This window comes from Bactrocera dorsalis, chromosome 4, assembly GCF_023373825.1.
Source record: "Bactrocera dorsalis isolate Fly_Bdor chromosome 4, ASM2337382v1, whole genome shotgun sequence".
Classification (NCBI taxonomy): Eukaryota; Metazoa; Arthropoda; class Insecta; order Diptera; family Tephritidae; genus Bactrocera; species Bactrocera dorsalis.
In genome coordinates this window covers 6214948-6227923 of record NC_064306.1, presented here as the reverse complement: position 1 = coordinate 6227923, position 12976 = coordinate 6214948, and the positions used below count along the sequence as shown (strand labels likewise).

At 31.8% G+C, this 12976-nt stretch overlaps 2 protein-coding genes and 1 long non-coding RNA gene across 3 annotated transcripts in view; 2 read left to right on the top strand and 1 right to left on the bottom strand.

The window, feature by feature from the left end:
- Positions 1-660, top strand: part of LOC105232121 (uncharacterized) — a 36819-nt gene extending 36159 nt beyond the window's left edge. The window contains exon 6 of the transcript XR_007422495.1: positions 17-660. The gene's annotated coding sequence lies outside the window, so the exon portion shown is untranslated. The remainder of the gene's footprint in view (positions 1-16) is intronic.
- Positions 1-12976, bottom strand: part of LOC105232123 (uncharacterized) — a 151654-nt gene that overhangs the window by 25515 nt on the left and 113163 nt on the right. The gene's annotated exons all lie outside the window — the stretch shown is intronic.
- LOC109579954 (uncharacterized) overlaps positions 1147-12976 on the top strand; it is a 182400-nt gene continuing 170570 nt past the window's right edge. Inside the window, exons 1-2 of the long non-coding RNA XR_002184042.3 lie at positions 1147-1449; positions 4538-4615. This is a non-coding gene — a long non-coding RNA (uncharacterized LOC109579954). The remainder of the gene's footprint in view (positions 1450-4537; positions 4616-12976) is intronic.

Below are 12976 nucleotides of genomic sequence, written 5' to 3'. Positions count from 1 at the left end.
GTTATTTTTCTTTCAGTGTTTTCCTGTGGCAAGGCTCAGTTTGAGAATGATCTTGTGTGTATGCAGAAAGCGGAGCTTAATGCGGTGAACACTTGTTTACATGTAAAGACCAAATAATTAATTGGAAAAGATGAAAAATGCTTAAAAATATCACAATTGTGGAAAATAAATAGTAAGCCATTGATAACAGTAATAATTGTGAAGGAAATTAACTAAATTTCGTATAAACAATAACAATAAAAGTTTGTATTACACGAAAAGAGACTGCAGTGAAAATAACGGGTAAAAAGCACATCATGTTTGTGCACGTTTGAACATTTGTAGAAGTTTGAAGAAACTAAAATGCAATAACGATGAGAAATGTCATATTGTGCGCGATTAATAATACAAAAAAGTAAATCAGAAGTAGTGTGTTAATTAAAATATATTAGTGAAAAAGTAAATAATGTGTGTGCAATAGTGAAAATGTTAAAAATAAATAAAATATCCAATAAAAAATGTGTAAAAAGAAGAAAAAGGCAGCAAATAAAATATAAAAGTAAAAAAGTGGGTGAAAAGTGAAGTGAAAATGAAAAAAAATGGGGAAAATTTCAATTTTCCCAAGAAAAAAGTATTAGAATTATAAAAGAAATAAGTGAAAAATAAAGTAAAAAAAAGTAATATGTATGCATGTGTAAATCAGTGCAAAAAAGGTCAACATTTAAGTTTGCCATTATTAGTGTTTTATGAAAAAAGTAAAGAAATAAGTGAAAAAGTGAAGAAAAAAGTTAAATGTGTGCGAGTGTATGTCGAAAAGAGGAAAGTTAAAATTTCCCAATTAGCCATTGAAAGAATTAAAAATTTAGAAATAGGTTAAAAAGGTAAAATGTAGTTATGTGTGTGTAAATAATGAAAAAAGTTGAAATGTTTATTAAAGAAAAATATAAAAATATGAAATAAAAACTATAAAAAAAATTAAATAAAAAATATAAAATAAAAAAATATAAAATAAAAAAATATAAAATATAAAATTAAAAAAAAAAATATGAAAGAATAAAAAAATATAAAATTATAAAAAAATATAAAATAAAAAGAATATAAAATAAGAAAAAAAAATAAATAAATAAAAATAAAAAGTTAATTTAAAAATGTGTGTGTAATAAGTGCAAATAAAGCAAAAAAAGTAAAAAAAAGTGTGTGTGAATATGTGAAAAGTGCTAAAAAAATAAATAAAAAATAAGGCCAAAAATAAATAAAATATGGAGAAATTAAATTTTCCTAAGTGTGTTATGTAAAAAAAGTATCAAAAAAGCGTTTGTGGTGTCTCAATGAAAAAACGTAAAAATTCAAAAACAGACTAGAACTAAAACTAGAAACAATATTAATAAATGAACGTAAAATAAAAAAATGTTGTTTAATGAAAAACACCCATCGCCTACGGTTAGCGGATATTTAAATCCACTACGAACGGTAAGTTTGCTAATTTAATTAATAAAAAAATAAATTATCCTTGATAAGTTTGATCTACTCACTCGTACTAACTTTTCGGGGTAATCTAGTAATTACTCTGTATTTCGAAGGTTGCTTTATACGATTTTTTCACAAATTCTTTCGTTTAAATATTGCATTGATTGGATATGTATGATGGTACTGGTTGAATTCAGGAGTACGAACATATAGATTTGATTTTGAATTGGACTTAAGGGGGGAGCCTGCTATAGAAACTTCAAAAATCGATTGTTTTTTTTGCTTATCTCTTTAAAAATAATCTAAGAAAAGTTATAGATGGAATTTAAAATATTTTTGAAGCTAGAAGGAAAATAGTGACCGAGCGTCTAGCATATATATAAGCGATCGGGCATAAAGCGAAAACTTTGACCCGACTTCTTCTCAAAAGCAGAATGTCAAAGATTTCGAATTCAAAAAATTAGTGAATGATGTTTAAATATATAACTAAAAACCCTAGAAATTTCGCTTTAATCTCTTATTTCTTTCTTTCCCACAAAAATTTTCAAAAAAATCGAATTTTTGAAGCCTCTAAAGCAGGCTATTCCCTTAAGTCTGTTTCTGCTTATAACTCAAAAGAGTTTTAAATACTTTTAGCTTTAATTTGTCAAGTCTCTTTCAAAACCCGACTCTCTTATGCACTGCACTTAACACTCTCTTTGTAACGCTTGTTAAATTTTTCGCTTATTTTGATTTTTGATAAATACGAAAGGCCATAATATTTGCCATATTTATGCGACTTGACGAGTTGGAAAATTTGCCACATCATTATCCAACTAGCAGCGGAGTTATTTAGACTTCGAAACTGGCGTACATGCACACAAACAAATGCACTTTCATACAATACACTTCCTTTTTAGATTGGCAACCCCTTAAGTTGGCAAATACTCAGGCTAGCAGCCGCCACAACATCAACCGTTATGGCAAAGCAATGCTGCGCTGGAAATCTTTGGAAAATCAACGCATGAAAGTAGTATAGCTGGGAAAAGTTGAAAGAAAACTTAGCGGTTGTGGCAAGTTGACAGCAACGTGGCACAAACTATTTTCATAAGTAATTTCTCAAAGGACACATACAAACAAACGCATGTGCGGCTGGCATATGTATGTGAAAGTGGGCACAAATGCCGAGGCAGGCAAGCGTTGCACATATGAGTGTCCCAGGGCAGCATATCGCACTTGTTACGTTAAAGTGTAACAACTCAAAATTTGAACATTTTCAGTAGAGACGAAAAACTGTTTTAGTAAATATTAATAATATATTACAAAGAAAAAACAATGTAATTGCACGAAAACATCATTAAAAATAATATAACCGTTGTTTCATTTTTGTTTAGTATTTGCACGAAAATAACAAATTTTTGAGTTATTACTCTTTTCCTGAAATTTTTTTATATACATAGTGGTATTATTTTGAGTTGTCTCTGTGTAACAATTCAAAATGTTACACTTTATGTGATACACTAACGAACCAATTTGATAAAACACTTGGAGACAACTAAAAATGTAACACTTTAGTTGAGTCGAAAGAAGTCATTCTGAAAACAAAGAGAGAGTCATAACGGTTTTTTTAACGAAAGACTAGACAAATCACTGAACGATTTTTACAGTGGGTAGAGATGACCACTGCACATTATTCTTGCAAACTATATGAGAGCTGTGGAGTATTTGTAAAGTTCTATGCATTTCTTTATTAAATAGACGGAAATATTTTCGCTGCCTGTGTGCTTATACATGTACATATATGTATGTATGTATATATTTATAAATATATATGCAAGCGCTCTCTGCGTATTTGTTATGTGCAAGTAGACGACAATATTTGCGTAAAACTTTATAACAACTGCGTATCCTAAAGGGCATGCAGTGGTTCCCGAAAATAAATAGAAAAGAGATAAGAAGTTGCCCAAGTATACAAAGTAAGTGTAATAGCAGCTGATGGATTTATTTGAAATTTTAATATTTTCCGCTCAAAACTTGTACACAAGTGCCTTTTCTTTCTTTAGTGGAGTTATAGAAAATAGCAATAAAATTGATAATAAAATTTAAATCTGACAAATCTTTTGTTAAAAGTGTGCTGCTCTATACCAGACAGTAACAAAATTGTTAACGAAACTTAAATCTGGCAATTCTTTTTTTTAAAAAAGTGTTACAGAAAATTTCCCACTAGGGAAATTTCAAGTGGCTCGTCTGAAATGAAAACATTTTTGTTTGTTTGTTTCAAAGCTAGTGTTAAAACGTCAAACCACTTTACAAAAAAATTTCCCTGAAATCTAAAAAATCCAAATTCTTATGATTACTACATTTAACATTTAAAATCTCTTAAATAATAATATTAATAACTATAAAAATAATTAATATTAATGTAAACAAGAAGAGTAAACAAAAATTAAATTTTTTCAGGGAAATTTTGGAGAAACAATATTTTTTCATAAGCATTTTAATTTTTATTAGAAACACTAGTGTTTGTTTAAAAATGAATATAAAGCAATACATGTATGTAAGTAATCAAAAATCCTTACTTCAAAAATGTTAAATTTTGTATTTGAAAAAATTCCGTAAGGTAAATTTTAGAAAAAGCCGTACTATATAGTATATTTATGGATGGAAATGATAACTAAAATGATATTTTAATGAAATTAAAGTTAAGTTTTTTTTATATTTTTTCATATATTTGTAATTGTAGTCCAATTAGGGATATTTTTTGCAAAAAAAGAGAAATTTGTTGGTATTTTTAAATTATATTTATTTTCATGTTAATAAGATTGGCATATTCTTGTATTTTCCATAATAAATACCAAAGGGAAATTTTTGGGATATTTTTAAAATTTGGTAAATTTGTTGGGTATTTTTTGTAAGTATTTCTTTTTAACGCTGAAAATAATATTTTACGGTTCACCTCTGGATTAATGCGCGTATTTTATTTTTAATTTCTCAGTAAAATTTATTTTATTAAATTTTTTCACATACCATTGACAGCTTCTTTAACTTCTAGTTTTTCATTCATATATCTATGTATGTACATCTAATCAGTTTTTCATTATTTTTCTTTCAGACTTCAACACTTCAAACTCCTGAATTTTACGACTAATGACAAACTGTGAAAAAGCAACGCTAGCAGAAAAATTCACATGTGAGTGCATTTATATATTTACTTCTTACATATACACATACATACATATGCGCATGTTAATTGCATATCCCTGCAAAAAGATCCATACACACCTGGATTTATACCTTCATACATATAAATTCATTTAAGCAGTTTTTAGTTAACGACAGCGTAGATGAGCGCTTTCCTACCCTCCCACACATATTTGTTTGTATGTATGTATACATTTTATATAAAGGGTGATTTTTTAAATTCATGATAACATTTTTTTTTTTAAAAAAACGCATAAAATTTGCAAAATCTCATCGGTTCTTTATTTGAAACGTTAGATTGGATCATGACATTTACTTTTTGAAGATAATTTCATTTAAATGTTGACCGCGGCTGCGTCTTAGGTGGTCCATTCGGAAAGTCCAATTTTGGGCAACTTTTTCGAGCATTTCGGCCGGAATAGCCCGAATTTCTTCGGAAATGTTGTCTTCCAAAGCTGGAATAGTTGCTGGCTTATTTCTGTAGACTTTAGACTTGACGTAGCCCCACAAAAAATAGTCTAAAGGCGTTAAATCGCATGATCTTGGTGGCCAACTTACGGGTCCATTTCTTGAGATGAATTGTTGTCCGAAGTTTTCCCTCAAAATGGCCATAGAATCGCGAGCTGTGTGGCATGTAGCGCCATCTTGTTGAAACCACATGTCAACCAAGTTCAGTTCTTCCATTTTTGGCAACAAAAAGTTTGTTAGCATCGAACGATAGCGATCGCCATTCACCGTAACGTTGCGTCCAACAGCATCTTTGAAAAAATACGGTCCAATGATTCCACCAGCGTACAAACCACACCAAACAGTGCATTTTTCGGGATGCATGGGCAGTTCTTGAACGGCTTCTGGTTGCTCTTCACCCCAAATGCGGCAATTTTGCTTATTTACGTAGCCATTCAACCAGAAATGAGCCTCATCGCTGAACAAAATTTGTCGATAAAAAAAAAAATTGTCGAACACTGATTTTGGTAATAAAATTCAATGATTTGCAAGCGTTGCTCGTTAGTAAGTCTATTCATGATGAAATGTCAAAGCATACTGAGCATCTTTCTCTTTGACACCATGTCTGAAATCCCACGTGATCTGTCAAATACTAATGCATGAAAATCCTAACCTCAAAAAAATCACCCGTTACTTGTGAATGTACGTATATGGCCATCAACACCTCATTTCGGTACACTTCATTAAACTATAGACGGCTTAAGCGTGTCGTAGTCGCTGTACGAGCATAGTTTGGCTGCAGCTTAATGGCGTTTTTATTTTGTTGCAATTAAAAGTGACGTGCTACATACACATACATGTAAATAGTGGGTGTATGTGGCGCACCTTCTCCTACAGTTTTGCATACAAATTTGTATTAAAAGCACACACACACACAGACATACCAATGAATGCCATACTCCCACTGCTACCGCTGGTTAGTCTCTTGTGCCTGTTTCCTTGTTAACATATTGGTATAGGGGCACGTACAAAAAACCGTTTACTTGTTGTAAGCTGAGTCACTTGTCATGTTAACTAAAGATTAAAATATCCTTTCATTCGCCATGCCATGCCACGGCTGTTCATGGCGTTGCCAGTGTCCTTTTTGTGTGCCAATCCAGCTTTTCTGTCATCACTGCAACCTTTTGCGCTATGTAAACAAGCTCATGCAGCCGCCAGTAGTCAACGTTCTATGACTGTATGTGTGTGGCTTAACAAGTTTTGGCGCAACGCTGAATGCGGCATGCGATCCCGCTCATTCGGTGGCTATGTGCCGGTGAATGTGGGCCTGTGTGTGGCTGCCGTGTTGCTGACACATCATTGCGGAAGTGTAAAAGCGTAAATTGGAGCGGTAGCAGTGGCAACAACAAAACTAACAGACTCAGGAATATAGCAGCGTAATGACAGCCGCGGCAACAACAACAACTGGTAGCATCGTAAAAATCATATTTCATATTAACACCCTACTCCGGCGCGCAGTTACAAGCAGCTGAATAAGCGCGAAGGCTTACTAAATATACATACGTACATACATTCATACTTATGTACTATACATACATTCATTCATACATCCACATAAATATGTGTGAATCGTATACTTTGTTAGTTCCCGCAGTAGCGTCTAACGAAAAGCTCTAGTAATCCTGCCTGTATGCAGTCTTTTGGGATACCAAAAGCTTGCTTATCCACTTACTTAATCACGTACGACTGGCTAAGTAAATCTTCTACACGCCAACTTACTTATATAACTGTTAACCTATTTCTATGCCTTACTACCTAAATTTTATTCCACTCCAATGTACAAGTACGATTTTATGCGGGGTAACGCACTTTTTAAATTTATAAATACTTGACTAAAATAAAATTTCTAAATACACATCTAAATGTGTCCAATATTCTTTAAAATGTAAATTTTAATAGACTAATGTCAATCTTCGCTAAAACGCATTTATTTTATTGAAACAAAGCTAATAAAGTGCAACTTTCTTTATAAAATAAAAAGTAAAAAATTTCCCTTGATGGGAAATTGACAAAAGGCAACTAAATTTGCTTTAGATGCTTGAAAACTCCCTTTATGGCCGTTTTTCCTTTGATTAAAAAAATTTCCCTTACAGGGAAATTTTTGAAAAGCACCCAAATTTGCCAAGAATACAACACAGAGAAGTGATGACGGTTTTTCTTTTGAATAAAAAAATGTCCCTCATATGAAAATTTTTGAAACTCGAACATAAGCGTTTCTAAATAAAGTAGTTAATTGCATTCTTCTAATTTGTGTAAAATATAATTTAAGAATTTTAATACAAGTTTGCAAAGTTGAGAGTTTCCGGCAAATAATCCAGATGCTTGTATGTACATATGTATGTATGTACATATTTATAATTGTATACATTTGCGTTTATATGCGCATAGCTATTTCCATAAACACCGTTGTGTCGAGTCTGCTAATTAAGTGGTTGTCATTACCAATAATTAAAATACATTAGCGCACAGGTGTAGTAGATGAGGCAGCGGATTTCAGAAAACCATGAATTTGTAGAGTAATTACAGAGCAGTCAGTATACTAAATATACATACATACATATTATGTACTTATGTATGCAAATGTAGATATTTGTAAATGCCTAGTTACTTGCAATGATAATTCATAGGTAATTATGTTATTTTAGTGAAGTTCTGAGCAGTGATTACAGTGAATGTGTACATATGTATGTAGATAATGTGGACTTCATACTCGAATTTATTTTAAAATATGTGTTTTATAGATAATATTTTATTTTTAAAGCTTAAAATACTTTTTTGAAAAATTTCCCTCGAGGGATTTTTTTGGGGATATTTTAAAAACAAGTTTTATATTACAAAACGCTTACAGTAGTTGTTTTAATTGTTTATATGCTGTAATATATGTGCGTCAAGCATATATTTTTCTAAATTACAAGCCTTAGTGCCTTGACGGCACTTGACGGCAATTTGCTAGTGAACAAAGCGGTATATTTGTTATTGTCATTTATTTAATTTCCATATGTGCTTTCGAAATTATTAAATTACTGATTGTTTGCTAATTGAGTTAGTAGTCAGTTTAAATATTCAAAAAGCTGACTTATTATATATGCACATTTTGGCATTATTTCCAGCAAAAAACCGGCAAATGTTTGTGAAAACATAACTCTACATATCTAAAATTTCCTAAAAACTACTATTTATTCTAATCTGTCTCTGTGTGTGCACTTGTCATATTTGTTTTGTAATTGGGACGTTTCCAATCTGTTGACTATATTTGAATTTTAACTAAAAATCATACATACATACATATGTATGTACATATGTTCTTCCAAATGCACTACATACATATATACATACTTGTATGTACATATGTGTATATATTTTTCAATAAATTATTTTTTGTGCTTGCCAACGATGGCAACAATTTTCGCCCCAAGTTTGAAAGAAATTTTTAAAATGGTTGTGACTAATGTTAACATTAATTAGTGATAATTTATTGATATAATAAATTTAAATTTCACATTGAGTTTAAGTTAAGGGAAATTTTGCAAGTATTGCAAGCTAGTACTAGCTTTAATTTTGTTAAGGAAATTTTATTAAATATGACTCATATTAGTACACTTTGATTAATTTTTCAGTTATTGAATGAGTATTTGTAGTTTTATATATATCAAACTTTTCTAAAATTTTTTAAAAATTTCATTTCAAAAATTTCCCTTTGGAGAGTTGTGAGCAATGTCATACAATTACCTAAAAAATTGTTGTAGTAGCCTCCTAATTGAAAATACGTTCATAGAAAAATTTCCCCTAAAGGGTAATTTTGAAATTTGATATAATTATTAATGTTCATCGACTTAACTAAATAAATAAACAAAATTATGTAAATTTTAACGTGCCATTTAAAGTCCTACATACCACACACAGCTGTGTACTTTTCTTCCTAATTTTTATTCCCATTTTTTATGTTGCAGACACCTGTCATTTGCCGGCACTGCACAAACAAATATTTTTATCTCATATTTTCCCAGTCACTGCATTTATTTTATTTTTAATCTCTAACTTCACTTGCCCCCTAATTTAAACAATTTGCATTTTCTCTCTGAAGTTTTTCCGGTGCAAGACTTTAGGTATTTCTCTTGCTCTACCAACATTCACCCTAGCAAACTTTTGCTAGTTTCGAAGATGATTTCGGCAATGGAGGTAGTAAGAAATGCAGATGCATTGCTGAAGTATTTTCCAACTACACATTGTTGGCTGTCAACTTCAAAAGGCTTTCTTTGTGCTTCGAGCAGTCAGTATAAGCTGCTTTGTTAATTTTACGGGTCTTGAAGAGGGGGATACTACATATATGTTTGTTTGTGTATGCCCTGCTCTTTCTCTTTGCCATCGTTAAATGCTCATTTGCATAAGGTATGCGAAAGAGTAAAGGATGAGCGCTCACAATGCCAGTTGGGGTTTTCCAAAAAAGCACCGAAGCATTCAAATCTACCAAGTTGCCTCAGAAGACTCCTCAACACTTTTTCACGTGATACAATCATACCTTAGAGTAAAGAAATAAACGAAACGATAGCAAAATTTTGCAGCAGCTAGCTAGTGAAATCAGTAGCAAATATTGCACTGCAGCGCCAACACAACACAACAACAACATGCATAGTTTGAAAATAAAGATAAGAGAAAAGACGAACGAAGCGCACGAGCAAAACTGGCAAACGATGGCGCTGAAGCAGTTGAAATGCTGCATGCAGCTAAAGGGAATTTATGGTGTTGAGGGCAAATGAAGTTCCAGGAAAAAATCAAATACACCTCTGCACAACAAATATAAATATTCGTATAGTAAAAAGCTTGATACAATACTGTGTATTCGACTAAATTACAGAAAGTTGCACGTTTTTCGTTGCATACTTTTAGGTGCAAAAACCAGTTACATTAGAGTTGCGTATGCACTGGCGACATTTTGGTGGAAAAGTTTATAAAAACCGTGTTAAAGTTTCGAAATATAGAACGAGTTATAAAGAGAGTGAATGTGGGAGAGAAATAGCGTCAGGGAAGCAAGGTGAGAGTAAATGTTGAAAGAGGTGGCAGCAAAATAGAACTTTAATATGAATATTAGTTGCGTTTCTAGTTGAGACTTTATTAAAATCTAAAGTATTGTATTTGTAAAAGTTTTTGTGAAATTAATTTATATTTCTGCGAAAAAGATACAATTTCTGGTTGCCAATGATATTAATGCTATTTTCAAAAGTCGAAGCGCAAATTTAATTAGAGAACCGTTAGCGATGGAAATGATATTAACCAATTAATTTGGACCAAAAATCCTAATAATTTTGTTAATGCACGAACATTTCTACAATTATTATTAAAATATCCCTTTGTACATTCTTTGGGTTTTTTTTGTAAATTAGTAGACATATATCATTTTTAAAATTCCAAAGTTTGATTGCTTAAAATACCGCATATTTTGTAAATTTCCCTGCCAGGGGAAATTTTTTAAATTTGTATTTTGTTTTGTATATGAATATTTTTGCATAAATAAAGTTAATATGCAGGTATATAGCCTAAAATAAGAATATCCCTGGCAAGGAAATTTTTCTGATTATAATATTTCATCATTTTTGCTGGTATTTTAAATTTTATTCACATACAGCGAAAATGTCTGTCTTGCAGTCAAAAATGAGAGTTATATTTTTTTTTAAATAAATAAGTTTTAGATAAAATTTCATTTTAATGATTTTTTTTATTAAATAAGTGTAATTTTAAGTAATTTGATTGTTCTAAGTGCTAAATATGCAATTTTACCACAAATTTCCCTTTAGGGATATTTTATTAAACAACTGCAGTTTTCGGGGATAAAATGCTTTTCGTGTGTATTCAACTCACTACTAAACTTTTTAAAGAAATTTTATTTAATATACTCAGTTTTTCGAAAAAATTCCCCTTTTTGGGATATTTTATTAGGTATGTGCGATTTGAGTACATAAAATCTATCCTCTTCGCACTTTATTTGTTACTAAATTTTCTTAAGAAATTTTAATTAATACCTATGTTTATTCGCACAAACATTCAGATTTATGGCTTTAAAAATTATTCTCACTCGTAAATATTATCCTTACGCATTTCATTGCGAACAATCAAAGATAAAAAGTAATAGCAGAAGAGCACAAACTTTTTTAATAATTCCAATGTGCCATACATATGTTATACAGTATTGTGAAAAACTTCGTAATACCGGCGTCTAACGGAAGACTCACTACTTATACACACTGGCATCGGTTTGGTGTGTAAGACAGCAATGTGCCTTTGACTTTCCAATCGCTGACTGTCAAAGCACACCAATCTACCGATTATCGTTAAACAGTTCTCCCCACAGACTGCCACAACTCTGCTCTGTACGCAGTTCAAATGAGTTCAATACGCCGCCAATAACTGAGCGGCTGGTACAAGTGGCGGCTGCACGGCTTAGCAGCCAGTTGTCGGTATCTACCTGCCTGTCCGTCTGTCTGTCTGTGTGTCGCTTCTTTACAACTTTTTCGATTGCCAATCTATACACTCGACGTGCTACTCTGCTGTCGCGTCACTGTGGCACGTTTTTTGTCGTTATTGTCGCCGTCTAATAGGCATAGCGTACGAAGCGCCGAGATTTCTATCCATCTATGACAACCAACTAATTCCTTTTCCTTTTAGCCTTCGGCTTTTCCTTGCACCATCAGCCCTGTATTTATGTCCGCTTTCCATCAGCTTAATCAATGTTATTAATTGGATGCCTTCGTCTTGCGCCTTGTGCCTGCTGCACTTTACGGTTATATACAACTCCACGTCCTCTTGGCTGGGACTTCCGCATGGCCGCGCTACGTTCGATTAGTTATTGGTAGCCAGCGAAGCTAGGCTGTTGTAGGGATAGTGTTACGGTTTAGTTAAGTGCAGGGCGGTGTGGCATAGCCGGTGGAGTTGTAGTGGCAGCAGTTACGCGGATTGAAGTGGATTTTTAATTATGTTCATTAGTTTCTCAAATATTAACCAGGAATGAAATTTACTCTAATTAATAAAGTTGTGCGGGCTAATTAAAAGGGACTATGCTGCATGGCTTCCTGCTTTCATGCGCACATAGTAGTGCTAGTGTGTTGTGATACGAGTGCTGCTTTTGTTAGCTGAGTATATAAGTGCAGCGCACACATAATCTACATACTTCTATGATTGGCAAATGATATATGAAGTAGTGTTTCAAAGTTAGGATCATGTTAGTTTGGCTCTCTTTGTGATAAATTGAACTTAACCTTTGCAAAAAGTGCAGCTTTTGACAGCAATTATAGGCATATGTAAAATATCAGTTTCATATACAATTTCAAATAAACAATGCGTAGTTAAAATTACCCTCTAGGGTAATTTGCTTACAATTTTGGTTTTTTAATACAAATAACAACTGATAGTTATAGTTTCGAAAAAGCTTTAAGAATTGAAGGTTTCCCTCAAGGGTAATTTTCTTAAAATTTGAATTATTGAAAAATACAAATATGTATGTAGCTGTTACGTAATGAAAATTAACCTTAGGGGTAATTTTTTAACAATGTGTTATTTTATAAAAATACAAATAACTGATAGATAGAGTTTCGAGAAACTGTAAAACAATGTGAATAAAAAAAATTTCCTTCAAGGGTAATTTTCTTTAAATTTGATTTGTTGGAAATTTCAAATAGTTTATAATTAGTGGTTCGAAAAACGTAAAAAAATTTGAATCTGTAAAATTTCCCTCAAAGGGGTATTTTTGTTTAATTTTGATTATTGGAAAATACAAATTGCTGTTGGTTAGGAAGTCGAAAAAAGTTGAAAAATTATAAATTCGTAAATTTTTTTTGGAGGGTTATTTAAA